The sequence below is a fragment of the Hyperolius riggenbachi genome, chromosome 6 (genome assembly GCF_040937935.1).
Source record: "Hyperolius riggenbachi isolate aHypRig1 chromosome 6, aHypRig1.pri, whole genome shotgun sequence".
Classification (NCBI taxonomy): Eukaryota; Metazoa; Chordata; class Amphibia; order Anura; family Hyperoliidae; genus Hyperolius; species Hyperolius riggenbachi.
Window position 1 is genome coordinate 306,479,552 of NC_090651.1, and position 23,632 is coordinate 306,503,183.

At 45.7% G+C, this 23,632-nt stretch overlaps 1 protein-coding gene across 11 annotated transcripts in view; it reads right to left on the bottom strand.

Moving 5' to 3' along the window:
• LOC137522832 (modulator of macroautophagy TMEM150B-like) overlaps nucleotides 1-23,632 on the bottom strand; it is a 146,104-nt gene that overhangs the window by 84,721 nt on the left and 37,751 nt on the right. The window lies entirely within an intron of this gene.

The following is a 23,632-nucleotide window of genomic DNA, read 5'->3' on the forward strand; positions in this document are numbered from 1 at the left end:
GCCGTGTGAAAATCTGCAGCATGCTGCAGATTTTCGGATCGCTCCGCACCGCACCGCACAACATGCACGCAGTGGAAACTCTTCTACTGGCGTGCATGTGTTTCAGCACACCCGCGGTGCGATGCGGCTATGTAGCCCCATCGCACCGCTCCTAGTGGAGACGGGCCCTTAGGGAACTTAACAGAGTCAGGTATGAGCACAGCCCTGTGCTCCTGCTGGGTGAATGATTCACTTTCCCCTTCATTACCAATGTCGGCTGTCCTCATTATTATCTGTATCCAAACTGCTCCTGATCAATCCCGTTGTCCATTGGGAGCAGATCGGACATTTAGGAAATAATTGTCAGATCCTGTCAGTCGGATGGGAAATTGCATTATGTGTACCCAGCATGATGCCCTACCATATCATTATACTGTATTGTGTGTGGCTGAGGGAGACCTTTCAGGAATCTTCCCCTTGAAAATCTTGGGTTTGCCCCTGAGTTTGATGCACTTTCTGTCCCAGGAGAGGATGTTAGAATATGTGTTCCTAAACCCTCGATAGGCTTGATGTACTGAATGCTCAGGTAAGTAAAACCTTTATTATTGTTATTGGTGTATAAAGCGCCAACATATTCCATGGAGCTGTACAAACATGAGGTATATAATCATACAGACAATGGTGTACACAAAATATAGACACTGGTATAAAATACAGAATTAGTAATTACAGTAATAAATGTAACCTGATGAATAAAATGTATGACAAACTGAAAAACACAAAATGAATAACATATTTCAGGGGTGAGAGAGCCCTGTCCTTGTGAGCTTACAATCTAAAGGAATAGGGGGGGGGGGGGGGGACAAGAGTTATGGTAGAATACAATATGCATACCTAGAGACGGTGCGTTTTTAGATTATCTGGTAAGGAGTACAACCTGACCAGAGGTTGCAAGGTATTGTCCTTAGAGTGTATGATTGTTGGAAAAAGTGAGTTTTGAGGGATTGTTTAAAGATTTTAAGGTTGCAGATTGATGGATGTGTTGTGGAAAGGGATTCCAGAGGAGGGTAAAGCACAATCGCCGTCAATTAACGCAAATCGCCCAAGTTAGAACGGACCCATAGGGTATTAAAGCACTAGCCCTTTCAAAAGCAATAGCGCTTGAGCGTTTTGCCGAAATCGGCGGCAAAAGGCTCTAGTGTGAATGGGCCCTGAAAGTTGTGGAACTCAATAGCTCTTTTGCACAGATAACAACTGGAGTTTCTTAACTCTTTCTGTACTGAGAACAATATTAGATTTACTAGCAGACCTAAGCCTGTTTAAAAAAGGCTCTAGATCTTTTTTCTACCGCCGCCGCCAGTCAGTGCGCATGCAGCGCACGCACTCACCGTGCACGCACCCGCCTCGCCTGCCCACCTCACTTTCTGGTCCTGTCCAGCTGTCCGTACTGCGCACATGCGCAGTAGCAAAAAACAGGGACATAGGGACAGCTGGACGCAGCGACACAGGGAGATTATTATAGAGGATGTCTCTGCCCCTAATGTTTTATTTCTTAGCTGTACTATACATACAAATCATTACATCATAATTTTTTTCTGCTTCAGTGTCTCTTTAATCCCCCCTCCCCACACACACAAACTTTTAGCACATAATTTCAATGTTAAAAAGTTGGCTTATGTGTGGTGATATATTGTAAGTTTCTGCTTCTGAAATAGCCAGAGGTGATGACCAGAGGTGCTAAGAGGAAATCCAGCGCAACAACAGTGTCAAAAAACAATTAATCGAGTCAGCAGCTTAATACCACAGATGCTGTGCTAACGGGAACTTTATCTTTAACCTTGGGAAAATTTGACATAGGGCTCCACTAAATAGCAACCCTACCCCAAATAAAGCAAGACTCCCCCCCCCCCCCCCCCTATGCATTAGGTGGCTCCTTGGTCCCCCGTGGACTCAGGGGGTAAGATGTAATATTTGGCTTTCAGCTGTTGCTGGCGGCCGAATTACGCAGTTTTATAGTAATTTGTGCTCTGTCTTTTGATGGCACCCAAATTACTGTCTGAGCGCCGCTATAGCCGTCATTCACATTACGGCCTGTGGCGGCGCACGGTGTGCCCAAAAATTTCCTGCACCATTTTTCCCTGTCTCATACTACAATGCCTCAGTGAGAGAGCTGCTCATCGTAACCAGGAGAAACTTGCAACTCCAATTATAATTTGTTCACATACCTGTTATGCTCTTTATTTTGCAATGATCTCCAGTGAGTCAGAGGCAATTTGGCAAGTTGCAAAAGTTTATAGTGATAACTATGTTAATACACATGTTATGCCTTATCCTATCTAGATATACAATGATAACTATGCTTAGGTAATTGTTATGCCCTTATTTGCACCAAACCCTAATGAATCTACTGTATGTCAGAAGAACCAGTGGAATGTGAAAAAGTCTACGGTGATCCAATCAGTTACTCACATAGGAAAGAAACCTTTTAAATGAGGCGCAATATAACTGGACATAATGGTGAAAAACTGGCTTTTTGATATGCAGGGCCGGCCCTAGACTTTTTGCCACCTGAGGCAAATTTGAAAAAATTGTGGCGGGCCGCTGAGCTGGAGTGGTAGCTGGCAGGACGGGGGTATTAGGCCTAGCGGTGAGGAGGGGGGTCGGACTCCCCCCTCCCTCGCCTGGGTCCCCCGATCTGCTTTAAATGTAGCGTAAGCAGCCGACAGACAGTAAGAGGCACGGGCGGGGGATCACTCACCTTCCTCGTTCCAACGTGCGCTCCACTGATGTCACTTCCTGCAACGCCGGCCACGTACAATACAGTGGGCGGCGTTGCAGGAAGTGGCGTCAGTGGAGCGCACGCTGGAACGAGGAAGAGGTGAGTGATCCCCGCCCGATCCCCGCCCGTTGCTTCTTACTGTCGGCTGCTTACGCTACATTTAAAGCTGGAGGGGAGCGCAGATAGGGGGACCCAGGCGAGGGAGGGGGGGTCCGACCCCACCGCTAGGCCCAATACCCCCGTCCTGCCAGATACCCCTCCGGCTCGGCAGCCGGCCCCCCCGCACCCACAGACGGGCGGATGCCGCCCCTAGAACTTTGCCGCCTGAGGCAAAAGTTTCACCCCGCCTCATGAGCGGGCCGGCCCTGTTGATATGACAATGCATTATGCAAGGTAGAAGAAGATTCATACATTTTCATAGATAGAGATCAGGGTGTGTTGTTTTATAACTAAGATCACCCTGGGCCTTTCTATCCTGGTTCATTTTTCTTTATATTAAAATATGAACATAAAAAATATATCAGTTTAAAGGATGGAATTAAAGTTTAAAGTCGATTAAACACATTGTTCAGTAGAAAAATACATTTCCTGTAAGATGACTCATGGAAATATTCTGTCCATTCTACATGCTTCCCAAAGCTAAGAAAAAGTGTAATTGGCATTACACTTCAAAGTGGTATAAAACTCAGCACTTCCTCTTTGCTGTAAAAGATTATTTACAGCATAAAATCCATACACCCCCCCCCCCCCCCCCCAAAAAAAAAAAAAATTTTAGCAAAACAGCATTCAGAACATTTAGGGGTCATTGCCACTAGCAAGATGATGCGATGATCGCATCGCATCCAGCCGCGGGTACTTACGGTTGTCTTCCGGAAGTCTGAATGCGACCACCTGTTAGCGCTAAGGAGAATCGGATGCGTGTTGCGAGAATCTGCAGCATGCCATCCTCAATCCCCCCCGCCCCCCCCCCCCGTGTCGCATTGCAAATGGAAACTGCTCCATTGACTTGCATTGGTTTCAGTTCGGGTGTGATGATCGCAGCGGATCACGGCTAATGGAAACGGGCCCTTAAACACAGCACTTTGTTCTTCAGTGGGCAGCTTCTGGCCGCATCCCAAGAGGTGATAATATTATCTTTTGTTTACATTCCTTTGTCAGATACATTTAGTAAACAATGGCAAATTGCTGAAACTGAGCTGTACTGAGATGAGAAGCAGAAAGTACTGTGAAGTGATCTCTAGATAGATTTTAATACATAAATACAGCAGCTATGCAGTAAAATGTAATGGCAGCTTTCAGAGCAGATAAACTGTACTTTGGGAATTTGTAGACAGACAACATTACTTGTGCACAAAAGCTAATATGGTAACTGAAAAGGTAATAAAAAGCAGGAAAATACATTTTTATTGAACGTTATGTCAGAGTTTTATCCCACTTTAAGACAAAGGAAGCATTTACTAATAAAAGGAGTTTTAAAAGTGGAAGCAGTAAAGTAGAAGACGTGTTGTGAAATAAACAGTGAACATTTCACATATATCACCACAAAAGTGAACAGATAGGAACACTTTACGCCAGTTTCCGTTAGGTGTGTTTCGCTCGCGTTTTGTCAATCGCTACAGCACCGCACTTAATATGTAAATCTCAGTGCTGATTTTCTACTACTGCAATTCTATTTTTTCTGAGGCACAATCCCCGGCCTGCTGCATTTTTATTGTGTTTGCACTTCTTTACTTTGTATTCCGGAAGTGCAGGAAAGTCGCTTAGCAATTGTGATTTTTTTTTCCACGATTTGGCAATTCAAACTACTTTCTTTTCTCTTTCTCCCATCAGAAATTGCAAGCACAAACGCACCGATATCGGGCTGTATCACGGCAAAATCACAGTGATATTGCGGTAGTGGAAATAGAAGGAAATGCACCCATGCTATGCATTTGAGTGAACTCTATTTGCCTAATCTCCCTGCTCCCATCCAGTGACTGACTAAGCATTACCTGTACTCATACTGTGCTGCGTGATCTGGTCTTCCTTGTATTCCAGTATTGTCATATTGCAGTATGTCACCCCTAAATATTGTCTGTAACCTAAAATATTGTCCAGTGCTGTGTAATATGTTGGCGCTTTATAAATACAATAAATAAATAAATAATAAATGCGATCACAGCTCAACCACGCATGGCGCTTTTAAGTGGAAAAGGGTCCGTGATTTGTTCATGTACGCTGCTACAGAAATTGTTACTAACATTTTCAAAAAGACGTTGGCATTTGCTAAAAAATGACCACAATTAATTGATCATTGTTAACTTGCCAGCTCATGCTTAGGGCCTTTCACACTAGCTAAAGTGTGCATGATCCCCAACTTGTGCATGCGTCACAATGCACGGCAGAAAGTTGCATTTTGTCGTGACTCAGCAGCACTAGTACTAATTAACTCATCAGGAAATCACTTCTGTATCCCTTAGAGCCTTACCGGTTCTCTCTGTGTCCCTTTGTTCCACCGTCACGCCCGTTCAAATCTCCCACCATCTGTGTCTTCGAGCCTTCTTGGAAGTCCTCGGGTCTCCAAGTACTTCTGAAGATGAGCGTTCCATACTGTGCACACATGAGGCAAGCACTTGTGCATGTGCAGTATGGAGCTGCCCATCCTCAGAAGTACACAGAGACCCAAGCACATTCGTGACCTTATGAAGAGACCCGAAGGCCTCTTTGACATTAACCTCTTGCCGACCGCTCCACGCAATTGGTGTGAATGTGGCAGCAACCCCAGGATCGTTCAACGCTAATTGGAGTGAAGTCCTGGGGCGGGGTTTTGCTGGGGATCGCGCGCCCATGCACGCTTGAAAGTCTCCCAGTGCCGTCTATTTACAGTGTGCATTGCGGCGATCTACGGCAGCGCTGTACTGGGGACAGCCGTGTCACTCGGCTGTCCCCTACAGAGGATCAGGAGTGATCGCAGTGATAGCCTGGGAAATTAAAAAAAAAATACACAAATGTATTTAAAAAAAAAAAACCCACAATTAAATAAATAAAAAAATAAACAAACAGGGCAGCAGCAATCAGAGCCCACCAACAGAAAGCTCTGCTGGTGGGCAGAAAGGGGGTGAATCACTTGTGTGCTGAGTTGTATGGCCCTGCAGCAGCAAGCACTTAAAGCTGCAGTGGCCTGAAGTGTAAAAAATAGCCTGGTCACTAGGGGGGTGTAAGCCTTCGGTCCTTAAGTGGTTAAAGGATATCCGAGGCGAGTAAATAGAAGCTACCTTTACTTACCTGGGGCTTCTTCCAGCCCCTAGAGGTCACGTGTCCCTTGCCATACACGAGTATGCCCACGTCATCGGGAATGTTCTGCACAGGTGCAGGATGCTCTCAGTGACATAGGAAGAAGTCGCCAACCCATCGCTGTCGGGGATACTGCAGAGGCAGTGCAGGGAACTGTACTACTTCCTGCACTAGATGTAGCACCCCTCCCCCTTCCTGTCCCATGGGCAATATGTCTCCTTGTTCTCTACATGAAGCCTGCAGTGAGTAAATGTGCAGAGCAGCAGGATGAGTAGAGAGAATGATTGCTGTGCTGCAGGTGGGACATTAGCAGAGAGAGGTGGCAGGATGTGTTTAGTGCTTCAGAAGTTGTCTGTCATTAGTAGCCATGTGCACTGGCTGCTGAAATACCAGAGTGCCCTGGACTAGTGATTATTTATCCTGATCAGAGTAATTAATCAGTAATGTAGGGCAGGGCCGGATTACCGACCAGGCAACAAAAGCAGTCGCTTGGGGCCCCATTCAGAGTCAAAGGGGCCCCATCAGCACATAAACCAGCCCTCGCCATCCTGTCAGCGGTGGCTGGATGGTATAATGGTTAAAGGGACTCTGAGCAGTGCAGTAACTATGGAAAGATGCATATCATTTTAAAGCTCTCTTTCTCCTCTTTCCAATGATATATAAATGGCCGCCCTATGCCTTTTAGTTTTCGCTATTTTCGTGATCGAAATTGCGGCCACAGGCCGACTTTTCTCCAAAGTCGGCAGCTCGATTCAGCACAATGCAATGAAATATAAGGAACCCAGGGGGATATAATTACAAACATCATGCTGGTAGGTGTGAGGATGTAATTAATTAGTTGTGGGTATGCTTAAAGGCACACCCACAGGCACTGCTCGGAGTCCCTTTAAGGGCTCTGCCTCTGACACAGGAGACCAGGGTTGGAATCTCGGCTCTGCCTGTTCAGTAAGCCAGCACCTATTCAGTAGGAGACAAATGATGCCGTGAGCTGCTGATTGTCTTCAGAGCTATGCTCTCCTCTTAGGTCCCCCTCCTGCTACTGTGCACTCTGCCGCTGCCCACTCCGCCATCCCTTCCCACAGAGCACCACAGCTGCAGCAAGAATGATAGCAGCAGATGGCAAACGCTCACTCACCTATCCCTGATCCAATCGATAGAGATCCCGTCATCTGAAGCCCATCTGTCTCTTCTACAGTGAAGCCGCTCGCTCTGAACTTCCTGATTCTCAGATCAGACAGGAAGTAGTAATAGTAGTAGTAACAGAGCGGCAGCACTCTAGAGGAGACAGATGGGCTCCGGATGACAAGACCTCTATTGCTTGGATTGCAATAGGTGAATGTGAGTCATCTGGTGCTGTCATTCTCCCCCGCTGCAACTGCCTTCTCTGCTGGACTGTCGTATTCACTGGGATGGAGGCTACATGGTGGCTGTCTAGTTTGGGAGGAAATTGGTTGTTCGGTGGTGGGGGTGGTTATGTAATTCTGTCTGGGGAACGGCTTCCGGTTTGGCGGTGTCCAGAGCTTTCTGCTATTGCCAGGCTGGAGATGCAGGGGGAAAGTGCAGCTGCTGTGATATCTGGTGCCCTCTTCACAGGGGTGCCCCAGCCCCTGAGTGCAAATGTCCCAGCCATTCATCTCTCACTCTGCATTTTGCCACTGCTATTCCCTGCATTATGCATCCACAGAGGAAAGCGGGCTGTTGCTCATAGCAACCAGTAGCTCGGCTGCCCCTGTATGTGCGGCATGTTGCTGTGCAGTTGCATCTTCTGATTCTATTACGACATGAGGGGGCCCAAATCAGTTACTTTGCTTAGGGCCCCATTTAGCCTTAATCCGGCTCTGATGTAGGGCAGTCTGCTGTTACAGTTGTCCTTTAAGGAAACTTCCACACGGCATGTAAATTTTACTGGGCGTTACACAAACTACATAATGCACATTACACAATTTGCATAACATAACTCCAGACAAACATCCAGAGCCACTGGTGTACATTGTGCCTATGATATACTGTATATTTTACAGAGCTACACCAAACCAACATGCATACTGTACAGCTGTTTAATTGAACATAGTTCTCTATATTTGTTTAGAAAAAGTTTTCTATCTCCACCTACTGGCCGAAAGTAGGCACTCCTGCATTGAAGTTATTCGGAAATATCTGTCGCTTCTCTCTCAGTTGTGATCAGAAGAGAGCAGACTTGTACTGACCACAGTGTCCGAATGGGAGCTGGAAAAGCTCAGGAAATCCACTTGCTGGCCAAGCAGCAGTAATCAGGTGTTGCTGCTCACAGTGAAGACTTGCTGCAGGTTTCTATTGGGAGTGATGATAACACAGGGTTTCTGCTGCTTGGCCAGCAGGTGGATTTCCTCAGTTTTTCCACCTCCCAGTTCGACAATCGACACTGACTGGCCATGCAATAAGAATTTTGAACAGCATACAACAAAGTGTATTTGAGGTGGAGGGTTTTGGTCCTGTGCTGGGAACTAATCTAACCATCATTCAGACACACTGGAAAGAAGGCCAGAGGGATGCAGCAATCCCAAGCACTGTCTGCTTTTGTTTCCTGGGCATCCACAATCAGGGCCAGTTCTAGACTTTTTGCTGCCAGAGCCAAACTTATGAGGATGCCCCCGACTTGGAATTATTGCACAGCACCCGACGATTTACTCTTCATTTAATGTTCTCAGTCAGAAAGGGAGCATATGCAACAACTTGAGGCATTACATGCTGCAGCTTAACACAATAACACACTGGCTGGCTGTGTCTGTGACAAAAAAAACTGCTCACCATCAGCCACACCATTCCTCCTCAGTCAGGACAGCAGTGCCACCTCCTCCCTTCTGCTGTGCAAGTCAAATGAAACATTGCTGCTCTCCTGCCTCCCCCCTCCTCACTCACTGTCAGACTCCTCACACAGCACAACAAGCTGCTTTTTCCCAATGGTGATCTCTTCCTCTCGCTCAGTCTCCTCTCACTTTTCCTCCTACTCTGAATGCATGCTGTAAGTGTAAACACAGTACAAACATGCAGACCCTGCAGTGTCCAGAATGTGAATACGGACATGGTGTCTTGGAGATCGCCGGATGGCGACTGAGGGATTCTAAGTGTGCAGGCACGTGCGCAGCCTCCCAAACTGTGCAGGTGTAGCATGTAATGCCCAGTACTGCTTCCGGGTCAAGAATGGCAACCCAGGGGAGGGTCGGGGCCCGGTTCGGACAGTTGAAGGCAATCGGGGGAAAAAGAAAGATCCAATGTGCGTCCCAGATACCTTATGCAGCAGATAAGGTTAAACGTTTTATGCAGCTCAGCTGCCTCGGTTATCTTTTAGGGCTTGTTTCCACTGTTGCGACGCGATTTCGCCGGCATTCCGACGCTTGTAAAAACGCATGCGTTTTTACCCGCGATTTCGCGTGCGATTTCGCATGGCAGGGTGCCATGCGAAATTAACCATGACACTGCCAGGGCAAAATAAAATTGAAAAAGGTGCGAAATCGCGGGTAAAAACGCATGTAACAAACGCATGCGTTTTTACTATTAAATACATTAGCGGCGATTCGCATGCATTCCACTCGCAGGCGAATTCGTTGGCTCTTTTGTGCGTTTTTTTACCGCTGAAAAAAACGCACCTCAACAACGCTACAGTGGAAACAGGCCCATCCACTTGCATTACATGTGCAAATCTGCATGCGTTGGACGCATGCAGATTCGCGATAGTGGAAACGAGCCCTTAACCAGTACACTGCTCCTAAATGGGACAAAATTGTATGCAGCAGTGCATTACAATAATGCACATAAGTGGAATGTCAGACAGTACAGCCTATGCACTTCTGATGTCCTTGCATATTGCACACTATACATATTGCTAATTGTGCACAGCACACTTAGTGTGAGCGAGGTCCTGATCAGGAGCTCTTCATTGGGCGTTTCCTGTGGCTCAGTGTTCGGAATCTGCTTCTACTTTATTTGCTTTCACAAAAATGACAGCAGTTGCAGTATTCCTATGAGTTGCTCACTTAAACTGTAGGCAATTCACCTGGCTTCCTCAGGGCTCAAGACCTACCATATTTTTCAGAATATAAGATGCACTTGGGGAGAAAAAGTCACTGCGCCTTATATTCCAAATACAGGTGATCCCCGACTTACAAACACCTGCCAATATAAACCGTTGACCTGCCGCAATGTCGGGAACTCCCTGTATTGTCCCCATGTCCTCCTCTGTTTCCTCACGTATACATAAAAGCAGCAGCAGTGCGTCTCTCACCTCATCCACTGGAGGCTGCGGACGTCGGAGACCTCTCCCTCACTACTCCCCTAGTGCTGGTCACGTGTAATGACACAATCAGCGGAAACCAGCAATAGGGGAACAGTGGGGGAGAAGTCTCTGATCGCCGCATGCTCCGATTGATGAGGTGAGTGACATGCTGCTGCTGCTTTTATCTATACAGGGGAGCAGAGGAGGACACGGGGTAGCGGAGGACATAAGGGAGGCAGAGGACACAGAGGGTACACAGAAGGACACATGGGGGACACAGGAGGGACACATGGGGACACAGGAGGACACAAGAGGTAACAATAACAATAATATTTATATAGCGCTTTTCTCCCTGGGGACTCAAAGCGCTGGTAGGTGTGAGGATATAATTAATTAGTTGTGGGTATGCTTAAAGGCATACCCACAGGCACAATAATTGGGGGCAGAACATCTACAAGATGCCCCTGGATCATGGATGTACCAGGTTTAGTATATTTTTTACCCTGGTTTTTGTCCTTTAAACCTAGATCTGTTTTATAGTTCAGAGGATGTAATATTCAGAAAAATACGGTATAAACATAATGGGCTTCATTCACTAAGACAAATAGCATGCCTTATCAGAGATAACACGCCTTATCAAAGTTAACATGCCTTATCAGAGTAGCATAGCGAGCCCTACAAACGTATGCCTGCTAATTGGCAATGACGAGAGCTCCACTCGTCCTGCCCTGAGCCCCTGCGGGTTTGTAGCGCTTTCTATGCTACTCTGATAAGGCATGTTATCTCTATTAAAAGGACTCCGAGCAGTGCCTGTGGGTATGCCTTTAAGCATACCCACAACTAATTAATTATATCCTCACACCTTCCAGCATGATGTTTGTAATGATATCCCCCTGGGTTCCTTGTATTTCATTGCATTGCACTGAATGGAGCTGCTGACACTGGGGAAAAGTGTCGTCTTGCATAATACAATGCTGCATAAGGAATCCAAGATGGCGGCCGCGATTTCGATCGTGGAAATAACGAAAACTAAAAGGCATAGGGTGGTGGTTTATATGTCATTGGAAAGCGGAGAAAGAGAGCTTCAAAATGGTAAGCATCTTTCCATAGTTACTGCACTGCTCAGAGTCCCTTTAAGGCTTGTTAACTCGTATAAGGCATGCTATTTGTCTTAGTGAATCAAGCCCATTATATTTTATTATTTTTTAAAAGCAATCTCAAATTGAGAAATTCACTTCAGGTTTGATAATTAGCATAGTAGAGGGAAGGCTCTGGATAGTATAGAGCCTTCCCGTTCCTCTACCCAGCCCATCATTCCACTGCTGTCAGCTGATAAAGCAATATGACCAAACAGCTCTTCTGAACTACTTGTATTCCTGAGTGGTTCAGAGGACAGGAGCATCACTACTGCGCATGCCTGTGTCCGGACTTGTGCTTGTGCAGTAGCAATATACCGTGTAATACAAGTTGACCCTGTATATAAACTGACCCAATATTTAACATTCTTAAGATGGAATTTATTATTATTATTTACTCAAGTATAAGTCCACCTAACAAAGTTAATGGCTGCATTTGAGGTCCAGGAGGGGTTCATTACTGCACTGCATACAGCAGGGGTTCTCAAACTGGGTGCCGGCAGGTCCAGTAGCTTCAAAGTACGATATTCCTGCACTTTGATTGGCCCTGTAGGCTGCCTCTCAAGTGACAGGCAGCATACAGGACCAATCAAAGTGCAGGAATCTCGTACTTTGAAGCTACTGGACCCGCCAAGCTCCGGGCAGGTTCAGTGGAGCGTTTATTAAGAGTAACGAAGCACCCGTTACGATATCTAAGCACAGCGCAATTTCACTGCACGTGCTATGGCTGCATAGCGTGCGCAGGCCATAAAAACACTCTCTGCACTTATTAACCACTTGAGGACCGTAGGCTTACACCCACCTAGTGACCAGGCTATTTTTTTACAATACAGGCCACTGCAGCTTTAACTGTGTGCTGCAAGGCCATACAACTTAGCAAACAAACAAATGTACCTCTTCCCCTTTTGTCTTGCCACCAACAGTTGGTGGCATCTGATTGCTGCTGGGATGTTGTTGTTTTTTATTCATTTATTTGTGTGTTTTTTTTTAAATAAAACATGTTATCTTTTTTAAATATTTTTATATTCCCTCTCCCCCCCCTCGAGAGCCAATCAGCGTGATCAGCTCTCATTGGCCTCAGCCTATGAGAGGCGATCATCCTCAGAGTCACTTGAGGGGACAGCTCAGTGACAGATCTGTCCCTGTGCAGCGCTACAGGAGATCACAGCACTGTACGTGTAAATAGCGGCTAGCAGGCTAAACACGGAGCTCCGCTCTGTATCATGGCAGGGAACGATCGCACAACACTGCACACATTGCCTGCTAATCCCCGCCCACTGCTCTTGATGCCTTTGGGCTTTAGGTGGTTCTGGGGCTGCCACCTTCCCGATGCTTATCGGTGTTAGGCGGTCGGGTAGGGGTTAAGCTGTGAATCAAACCCATAGGGCTTGATTCACAAAGCCGTGCAAATTGTTTAGCACGGGTGTGCTAAACAGTTAGCATGTGAAGTGCTGTTCGCGGACTTTTGCGTACGCAAAGTGCCACGATTTGCGCGATCGCAGACTTTTGCACGCGCAATTTGCCAATTGCGCACGCAAAAGTCTGCGATCGTGCGAATCGCGGCACTTACAGAATCGCGGCACTTGCCGCACTTGCGGCACAATCGCGGCACTTGCGGCACACCCGTGCTAAACAGTTTGCACGGCTTTGTGAATCAAGCCCATAGTGTGCAGACGAGTGTGCTCCCAGCCTCAGCTTATTACACTCACTCTGTCCATCTCTGATAGAGCAGAACTGGCTTTGCAGACTCCTCCAGCATCACTACAGTACACAGCACTTGGGGATGGGTTGGAGAGGCAGGGCACTGTACACAAGAGCCTGCTACACATTGAATAGAGACTGCCTACAAATCTTTGTCTACAAAACTTTGTATGATTCCTGATCAGTGGCTGAGCAGATGCATTCATTAGAACAATTGTGCAGAGAGCAGAAAGTGTTTTTTCTCTCCCTGCCCTTATTTGTCAGTCTCTCAAGACAGGGAAAAGAAACCTCTCCCCCAACAGGGCCCCCTGCGGCTTCTGGGCCCCCCTGTGGCTGCATCCCTTGCAGGGTCTATTGTTATGCCCCTGCCTTAAGAGATGGACTAGTGAGCTAGTGAAACTATGAAAGCCAAACATGGACATTTTATACTAAGATAGTCAGTTACTGTCAATAACAATGCCTTTGGTTCCTTCCTGTTAGTAAAACTTTCCTACGCTAGCAAGCAGGGAAAACTCTTCAACACCTTATTTATTTTGGGTCAGATATTTTCTCAGGATAAGTCAGAATGTTCTGTACATAAACTTATTTTTTCCTGAATCTCATGCCCAAAGTACTGTGTTTCCTTCTGAACTTCTTAAGATACATCAAAACCCACAATTACAGGCAAGACAATTCATATTATGGGTTTGTGATTTCATCCACCGCACATGTATTATGAGACAGTGGAAGAAGATCAGAAAAATATATATTTTCAAACCGTTCAAATTACAGTATTTGTGTAGTTTCATAATACTGAGTGCAGAGCTAGAAAGAGGTTTTCCAGCACCCAAGGTACCGCTAAAGCCTGCACCCCTCCTCTTGTCAGACCTTGGTTTTCCCAGGTCAACCCCATTCTCCCATCACTTCATCAGGCTGATCAAGTGAAGCAAAAATAGGCTGCCATATTTGTTTCCTTTTAAACAATAACAGTTGTCTGGCAGTCCTGCTAATCTATTTGGCTGCAGTAGCGTTTGATGTACACCAGAAACAAGCATGCAACTAATCTTGTCAGTTCTGACACTATTGTCAGAAACACCTGATCTGCTGCATGCTTGTTCAGGGTCCACGGCTGAAAGTATTAAAGGCAGTAGGTTCAGTAGGACACCCAAGCAATAGGACAGCCTGGTGCACATGGCAGCCTCCAAATAACTCTCACCTCGGGTTCACGTTAAATAATACCAGTTGCCTGGCTATCCTGTTGATCTATTTGGCTGCTGTAGTGTCTAAATCACACCAGAAACAAGCATGCAGCAAGTCTTGTCAGATCTGACAATGTCAGAAACACCTGATCTGCTGCATGCTTGTTCAGGGTCTGTGGCTTAACATATTAGCAGGATAGCCAGGCAAGGTGTTTTACATAAAAGGAAATAAATATGGCAGTCTCCATATCCCTCTCACCTCAGTTGTCCTTTAAGGCTTTCTGTAAAAAAACTTATGGAAAGTGTGATAGTGCTATATATAGAACTGTAACATAAGATAATGTATTTATCCCTCACAACAAGTTTGCAGTCTAGCAGTCACTTTTAATTTTATTGCATTCTTCAACTCCCACATCAAAGTGCTAGCAGAGGCTTAATGCTGTCAGCTGGAAAACATCTCACACATCCTCCCCACTTCTCTAATGAAACTACTGAAACATTAATGCGAGCACAAGCTTCTCCCATATGAACCACTGTAAATCTTCAGGCTTGCTACTCACTTAGGCCCGGTTCACATTAGCGTTCGCTGTCCGGATTCGCCGGGCTGGATCCGGACCGTATACTGTACAAACGGAACGGACGTTTGGCATAGCAATGCAAAGTCTATGTGACCGTACACACGCGTCCGTTCTATACGGACCGGAGCCAGACCGGATCCGGACTCCGGACACTTTTCCAACATGCGCTATTTTTAAGGTCCGGATCATCCGGCCGACGCACCCGAACCAGAGCCTGACTGCATCGTCCGGCAATAGAAACCAATGGGAAACAAAAAGCACAAAACACACTGGCTATAAAAAACGGACGTTCTACCCCACTTCCTATGCGTTTTCTAGCGGCCATTTTGGATGAAGACACATGGGCCCAGCATTTCTGGAGTGGAGCAGCAGTGACTTTTGTGCTGGAGCTGTTTGGCAGTATGTCGGACGTGGAGGTGAGGCCCTACACAGCGGAGGACCTGATTCTACAGGTGCAGCTTCTGCTGACCTCCCAGACCCCAGGAATTTATATAGTGTGTATATCTCTTTAAAAAAACGGATCCGGATCGCAGCCGTATTCATACCTAATTGAAAACTTATGCAAACGGACCGGATCCGGATAGAAACCGTACGGGTCCGGTCCGGTACGGTCCGGATCCGGATATCCGGTCCGTTTTTCCCAAAAACGCAAGTGTGAACGGGGCCTTAGTTGGCACTGCCTCAACCAATCATATATTCAGATGCTAAACTTATCTACCTCACTAAGCACTTCAATTACATCTCTGTCTTGGGTCAGACTCCTCAGTCCCTAATGATTACAGCTAGCCATATACAGTATGAGTTGATTACAGCCTGACAGCCAGGGCCGGTTCTCTCATGAAGCAAGGTGAAACATTTGCACCAGGTGCAGAGATTACAGGGGCAGCATGTTTGTACTGTGTTTACACTACCAGCAGCAGAGCAGGGCCAGTTCTAGACTTTTTGCTGCCTGAGGCAAACTTGTGAGGATGCGCCCCCACCCACCGATTTGGAATGATCGCACAGCATCTGACAAGTTACTCTGCTTAATTTAATGTTCTTACATGACATGCTGCAGCTCAACACAAGATCACACTGGCTGGCTGTGAGTCTGTGACAAACTGCTCACCCTCAGCACTACATTCCTCCTCAGGACGGTACACACAGTACAAAAATGCTGCCCCTGTAATCTCTGCCCCTGACGCAAATGTTTCACCTTGCTTCATTAGAGAACCGGCCCTGAGTCAGAGTCGGAGGAGAAGCTAGAGGAGAGCGAGGTGAAAAGGTCATCATCGGGGAAAAGCAGCTTATTGTGCTGTGTGAGGAGGCTAACAGTGAGTGAGGAGCGGGAGGTTAGAGGGGGGGAGGCAATTGTCAGGTGCTGTGCGATTATTCCAAGTCCTCACAAGTTTGCCTCAGGCAGAAAAAAGTATGGAAATGGCCCTGCAGCCTGAGATGCCAAGCAATTCCTCCCTGATCAAAAATCAAATGGATTGCGATCAATTTCTATACCATATGGCGCACTCAAGGCCTGTGCACATGAAGCCAATGGTTTTGGCACTCGTGGCTAATGCTATGGTGCGCACCTTGCACAAGAGTAATTCGGGGTACTGGCAATCGCCAGACCCTAAATTACTTCTCCCTCCGAGTTGCTACAACAATAGTATTTAACGTTGCCAGGAATTTGAGCGCCCAGCTCACCAGCGGTGTTATAACACGTATGCCACACACAATCGTAATTAATGTTGCCTGACAGAGATCGATCCCTCTGGTGACATTGCAGGGCCGAGGCTGTGCAGACATGTTGCTTAATTTGCAAGAGAGTAAAGTGTCCCGCTCTATGTCCTAAGGAGGGGTGGGGGGCTGCATAGGGCCTTCCGTCTCCTTCTTTTTACCATCTCACACAGTACCATCTCAAGACTTTAACCCCTTTGGGACCAAGGACGTTACAGTTACGTCCTGTGCTGCCAAATGGACGTTATGTCTCTTGGTCTAACTGCGCGCAGCCGAAATGGGGAGATTGACCTGTCATATGACAGATGACATCTCCCCTCACTGATCAGGAGCCATGGCGACTGGCTCTTGATCATGTGATCACTACGATTGCCGCCGATCGTAGTGATCACTAGGTGGCGGTGGAAGAAGAGGATCCACTCACTCACCTGTGGTTCCTCCAGTGATCGTTACTCCCCCTCCTCTCTGCCCAGCATCCAGTCTCGCAGTGCCTCTACTGTCGGGTCTCGGCTTGATGATTGATGATGTCATCAAGCTGGGACACGGAACTTGGTGGCAGTGTGAGGCTGGATGCCAGGTAGATTGGAGGTGGAGCGACAATCGCCGGAGGAACGTCGGGAGAGGTAATTTATTGCTGGCTACCTATACTGGGGACACCTAAGTCTTGCTATATATACTGGGGATACCTATGCCTGGCTATATATAATGGGGAAACCCTTAAGGTGGCCATACATGGTACAATTTTTCAATTAGATAATTTAGTTCGATTATTCCGTTAGATCGAATATAAAGATTTTTCCAGCATGTCCGATCATTTTTCCCGAAAAAACGGGATAATCGTTCAAATTTCTTGATCGAAAAAAAAAAAATTCAACTTTTATTCAATTCGATCATTTAGATCGAATAAACGGGAAAATCGAACATTTTTATTGTACCATGTATGGCCACAAGAGACTCCGTAACAAAAATTGCATCCTGTTTTTTATCATCCTACAAGTTCCAAAAGCTATTCTAAAGGTGGCCATACATGGTACAATTTTTCAATTAGATAATTTAGTTTGATTATTCCATTAGATCGAATATAAAGATTTTTCCAGCATGTCCGATCATTTTTCCAGAAAAAACGGGATAATCGTTCGAATTTCTTGATCGAAAAAAAAAATATTTTCAACTTTCATTCAATTCGATCATTTAGATCGAATAAACGGGAAAATCGAACGTTTTTATTGTACCGTGTATGGCCACCATAATGTGTTCTGGCTTACTGCAGCACTTTATACTATCACAGTCTCTGTAATAAATCAATGTATCTTTCCCGTCAGACTTGTCGGCATATCTGGAAGGCTGCCAAGTTCTTCAGTGTTGGTTGTGGTTCTGCTATGCACTCCCCCTCCAGGCCCCTCTATGCACACTGCCTGTGTGTTATTTAGATTAGAGCAGCTTCTCTCTTCTCTCTTATCTTTTACAAGCTGGATAAATCGTCCTCTGAGCTGGCTGGGCTTTCACATACTGAAGAATTACAGACAAGGGCAAAGCTGTTTGCAGGAAGAAACGAGCAGCCTAAAACTTCAGTGCATGCGAACAGGGGGAAATAAACACACAAATGATCTCTTGAGATTCAAAAGGAAGGCGGTATACAGCCTGCTTGTGTATGGATGTATTTTCTATGTGTAGACATACTGTACATCAACCTACTTCCTGTTTTGGTGGCCATTTTGTTTGTTTATAAACAAACTTTTTAAAACTGTTTTTAACCACTTTTAATGCGGCGGGAGCGACGAAATTGTGACAGAGGGTAATAGGAGATGTCCCCTAACGCACTGGTATGTTTACTTTTGTGCGATTTTAACAATACAGATTCTCTTTAAAGAGAATCTGTATTGTTAACCACTTCACCACTGAGGGGTTTTACCCCCTGACCACCAGAGCAATTTTCACCTTTCAGCGCTCCGTCCATTCATTCGTCTATAACTTTATTATTACTTATCGCAATTAAATGAACTATATCTTGTTTTTTCCGCCACCAATTAGGCTTTCTTTAGGTGGGACATTATGCCAAGAATTATTTTATTCTAAATGTGTTTTAATGGGGAAAATAGGAAAAAATGTGGGAAAAAATTATTATTTTCCGTTTTCGGCCATTATAGTTTTTAAATAATGCATGCTACTGTAATTAAAACCCATGAAATGTATTTGCCCATTATTCCCGATTATAAAACCGTTTAAATTATGTCCCTATCACAATGTTTGGCCCCAATATTTTATTTGGAAATAAAGGTGCATTTTTTTCAGTTTTGCGTCCATCCCTAATTACAAGCCCATAGTTTATAAAGTAACAGTGTTATACTCTCTTGACATAAATATTTAAAAAGTTCAGTCCCTAAGGTAACTATTTATGTTTTTTTTTTATTGTATATATATATATATATATTTTTTAAATTACAAAAAAAAAAAAAATTGGGGAGTGTGGGAGGTAATGAGTTAATTTATTATGTAAAACAATTAATTTGTATGTGTAAAATGCATTAGGGTGTAGTTTACTATTTGGACACAAGATGGCCACAGTGAGTATGTTTACATGCGACCTGTAAGCGACCGGAAGGAGGCTTACAGGAAGCAGTAGGAGGCTGGGAGACTCACAATGATCGCGCTGTTTGTGAAAGAAGCAGCAGATCATTGCGGGGGCTTAGATCAACGAACGGGAATGGATTTTCCCGTTCATTGATCTCCGGGCAAGCGGGCGGCGGGGTGCACGAGCGGCGGGTGCGCGCGCACGAGCGGCGGTAGCGCGGACAGCGGCGGGAGCGCGGAAGGTACGGATTTCTCCGTCCCTGGTTTTTTAGGAGGGAAAAAAGGGGCGGAGAAATTCGTACCGCCGGGGATAAAGTGGTTAAAATTGCACAAAAGTAAACATACCAGTGCATTAGGGGACATCTCAACCGGAAGTAGGTTGATGTACAGTATGTCCACATATAGAAAATACATCCATACACAAGCAGGCTGTATACAGCCTTCCTTTTGAATCTCAAGATATCATTTGTGTGTTCACCTTCTTCCCCCTGCAGCTCTCATCCACTGAAGAGTGACAGGCTGATTGTTTCTTCCTGCAGACAGCTCTGCGGTGTCTGTAATTCCTCAGCATGTGACAGCCCAGCTCCTTTCACAGCCTAACAGAGGACGATTTATCCAGCTTGTAAAGCTCTCTTCTCTCACTGAGAGAGCAGAGAGGCTGCCTAATCTAAATAACACACACAGTAGTGTGCATAGAGGGGGCCTGGAGGGGGGCGTGCATAACAGATCAACAACACTGAAGAGTTGGCAGCCTTCCAGACACATGGCGACAAATCCGACGGGAGAGAGATAAGTTGATTTATTACAGAGACGGTGATAGTAGAAAGTGCTGCAGTAAGCCATAGCACATTAGAATAGGTTTAGAAACTTGAAGGATAGTAGAAAAAAGGATAACATTTTTGTTACAGAGTCTCTTTAATTTTACACCCCGGTTTTGAAGTGGTTAATCATGACACACCTTTCTTCTTGCTCTTACTGAGGTATTGATTGATAAGTTGAGAAAGGTAAGTTAAACAATCCTTATATGGAGCAAACATGCTGTAAAAGCTATTATCCGTAAGTTCAAACCTGATCTTGATTGATTATTCATGGTTTTCATTGGCCAAAAGAACAAATGCATGAAAATGCATAGTTAAGCTTCATATACATGGAATTGCATGGTGACACAAAGGTAAGCCTCATATACACATACAAGTACAGCCCTCTGCAGGGATTCATTTCCTTTGGGTGACAGTTCCAGGCTGGGTTCTGTGCATCCTCTAGGCTGGCGGCGTGTCTATTGTTATGGAGGCATAGCTCCCAACCTCCCTTTTTTGGAGGGACAGTCCCTCTTTAGGAACCCTGTCCCTCTGTCCATCTTTCTCTCTATTTGTCTCTCTTCCCGCACTGATGTATTTTGTTTTGACTCTAAACTTTAATCCCATCGTTTAAATTGATATATTTCTCATTTTCACATGTTAATATGAAGGAAAATTAACCAGGATAAATTATATACAAGTATAATGAGAACAACCACATGCACAAACATCCCACATTTCTAACTTTGTACCTACTGCATTTTTTGGCGTAAAAGACGCTCCTGACTATAAGATGCACCTAGATTTACAGGGCAAAATCCAAGGGAAAAAAATATACTAAACCTGGTGCGTCCATGGTCCAGGGGTGTCTTGTAGATGTTATCCCCCAATGTTTTGTGTCCCCCTCGACGCTCATGTGTCCAGGGCCAGTTCTAGCTACAATGGGGCCATGGCGCAAAAGTAGCTTGGTGGCCCCACACCAATGCTCTCCCCAAGCCTCTGAGCCGACTCTCAGGACCCAACTAACACTCCCAACCACATAAAATCATTAGGTGTCCATCATATGTCTCCAAAAGGACGCAATTATTCCTATTCCTCTCTCCCGTACACACATTGGGGTCTTACCTAATCCAGGCAGGACACAGGAGGCAGCACCATGGTCTACACTCCGGACTTCTCCCCATGGTGCCTCTCTTACTCATTCCTTGCAGGCATATATACCCCGTGACCCCCACCATGGCTGGAGGAGAGGGGGCAAACACCTTGGGGGCCTCTACAGGCTCTGAGCCGCTGGGGCAATTGCCCCCTTTGCCTCTATGGAAACACCGGCCCTGCATGTGTCCCCTTCTGTCCCCATGCATCCCCCTTCTGCCCCCCATCTGCCCCCTTCTGTCCCCCATGCTCTCCCATGTGTTCCCTCCGCTCCCCCATGTATCCCCTCTCTCTCCCATGTATCCCCCCTTTTCTAAATATTGGTCAGATAAAGCACGTCGTCATTCGCTTCTACAGGAAGTAAGTCAAATCCCAATTAATGCATGTGAAACACAGCTCTAGCAGTATTGATGGATGTCAGCTTGAATTTATTTATTCTACAATCATGCAGAATCTGAATGGCAGGTGTTTATACAACCTAATCCTGATGTGAGTTTCTCATGTTTTCAAGCACTGACAGTCATGCCTTTAAATAGGCATAAGAATGGTTAAACAGAGATTTGTCTGGTTGCATCTTGTGCATTCTATGAACAGGTGTTGTGACTGTCGTCTCTCTGGGGAGAAAGGCACCATTATGTATCTGCGCTGCTCCCTAGAGGCTAACCATCTCTCTGATTCTGTGGCCATGGGGGGATAGAAAGTATAAAGAAACACATATGGTGTTTTTCCAATTGTGGGCTTGTTTGTTCCTTTTGAGAGTAAAATAGCTTTGTTGCCGTAAGCTATTTATAGATTAGCAAGGTCTGTCCTGATCTGTTTACTGGAGAAGTCAGGTTCACATGTGCTGCACTGTGGAGATCCAGGAAACCCGGAAGAGCTGTTACATCATATAAAGGAATGATTTGTACGATTCTGCCGAGCTGCCATAAACACATAGAACACATCATTTTCTTATTTGTGATGAAGCTGTAGAACTTGTATTTCTTTTAAGACATATATAAGGAAATCTTAGGCTAGTTTCACAGTAGGACATTGCATTGCGATATAATGTACGCGTACATATAGAGAAAGCCAAAAACAACATTTGCACTGGCATACAATGTAACAATTGGAAAGAAGCAACTGACCAATGTGCATTGGCATTGACTTAGGGCCGGTTCCCACTAGAGCGGACGCAAAATGGGCACGGTATATGTTCCGTCCGTTTTGCATCTGCTTGCAGCAATGTCCCCATCCGCTCCGTGTCCGCCCATACACTTTAATCACTGCAACATTCATGTCCACCCGTACGCATCGCCACTCACATATCCTGCTGCGCTCGGACCCTCGGTACACAGCCCAGGGGCCGGTAGGAGCATAGGGATCTCCATAAGAGACAATAGAGGAATTCTCCCAAGCAACAGGAAGAATTTTCATTGGTCCCCATGCTTTTGCCGGCCAACGAGCTATGTACAGCGGGGACTGAGTAGCAGTGATCAGCGGCAGGACATGTGAGTATTATGTCATGGCGGTGATCAAAACACACAAAGCGGACAAGATGACAAGCCTGGTGAGAACGGACACTATATGCTCTTATATGCTTTCATTGCATACATTTTCCCAGACGGGAAAATGTGCAAAATTCAGACTCTGTGTTTCACTTACTGTAACGCGGCAAGCGGATGTGTTTTTTTTTTTAACAAGCGAAGGCAGATCCTATTTTTAACATTAGAGTCTGCTTCCTGCGCTAGGTGGAGTACGGGTACGTTTTTTAAGCAAGTGTGAACCGGCCCTTACATTGCGTGCATCAATGTGTGGGATTCTAGAAACGCACTCCGCGCTCTGCCTTGCAACAGAATCACTTGCACAGCATTGCTAATGTTAGTGTGAAATCACCTTCACTAAAAATGGGTTTGTAAAATAATGCATTTGTTCTTGAATTAATATAAACTGCTTATGCCAGAGTTTCACAATTAACCAGTTGAGGACCACAGGCTTACACTCCCTAGTGACCAGGCCATTTTTTTACAATTCAGGCCACTGCAGCTTTAACAGTTTGCTGCACGGCCATACAACTTATCACACATATGAATTTTGCCCTCTTTTCTTGCCACCAACAGAGCTTTCTGTTGGTGGCAACAGTGTGATCGTCTCTCATAGGCACCAGCCTATGAGAGGCGATCATCTTTTGAGCCACTCAGGGGACATCTCAGTGACAGAGCTGTCCCCGTAGAGCACTGCAGGAGATCGCAGAGTCCCGCTGTCATGCTTGTAGTTCTTCTGTGCATTCTGTGCATATGTCGAAAGGAACACAGCAGTGATGATGATTTAAACATTGTCAATTTAAACTGGGGTGAATCAATGGAACACCCCACCACCACCAACAACAACAAAATTATTATTGGGCTTCTTCCTTGGATCCAAACCCTGCCAAACTTCTTAACCCTCCCTCCCACCCTCGTAACTGGACACAACACACGCATACACAGATAGATGTGATTTCGACAAAAAAAAATGCCAGGGCCCATTCTTCGAAGGTGGCGG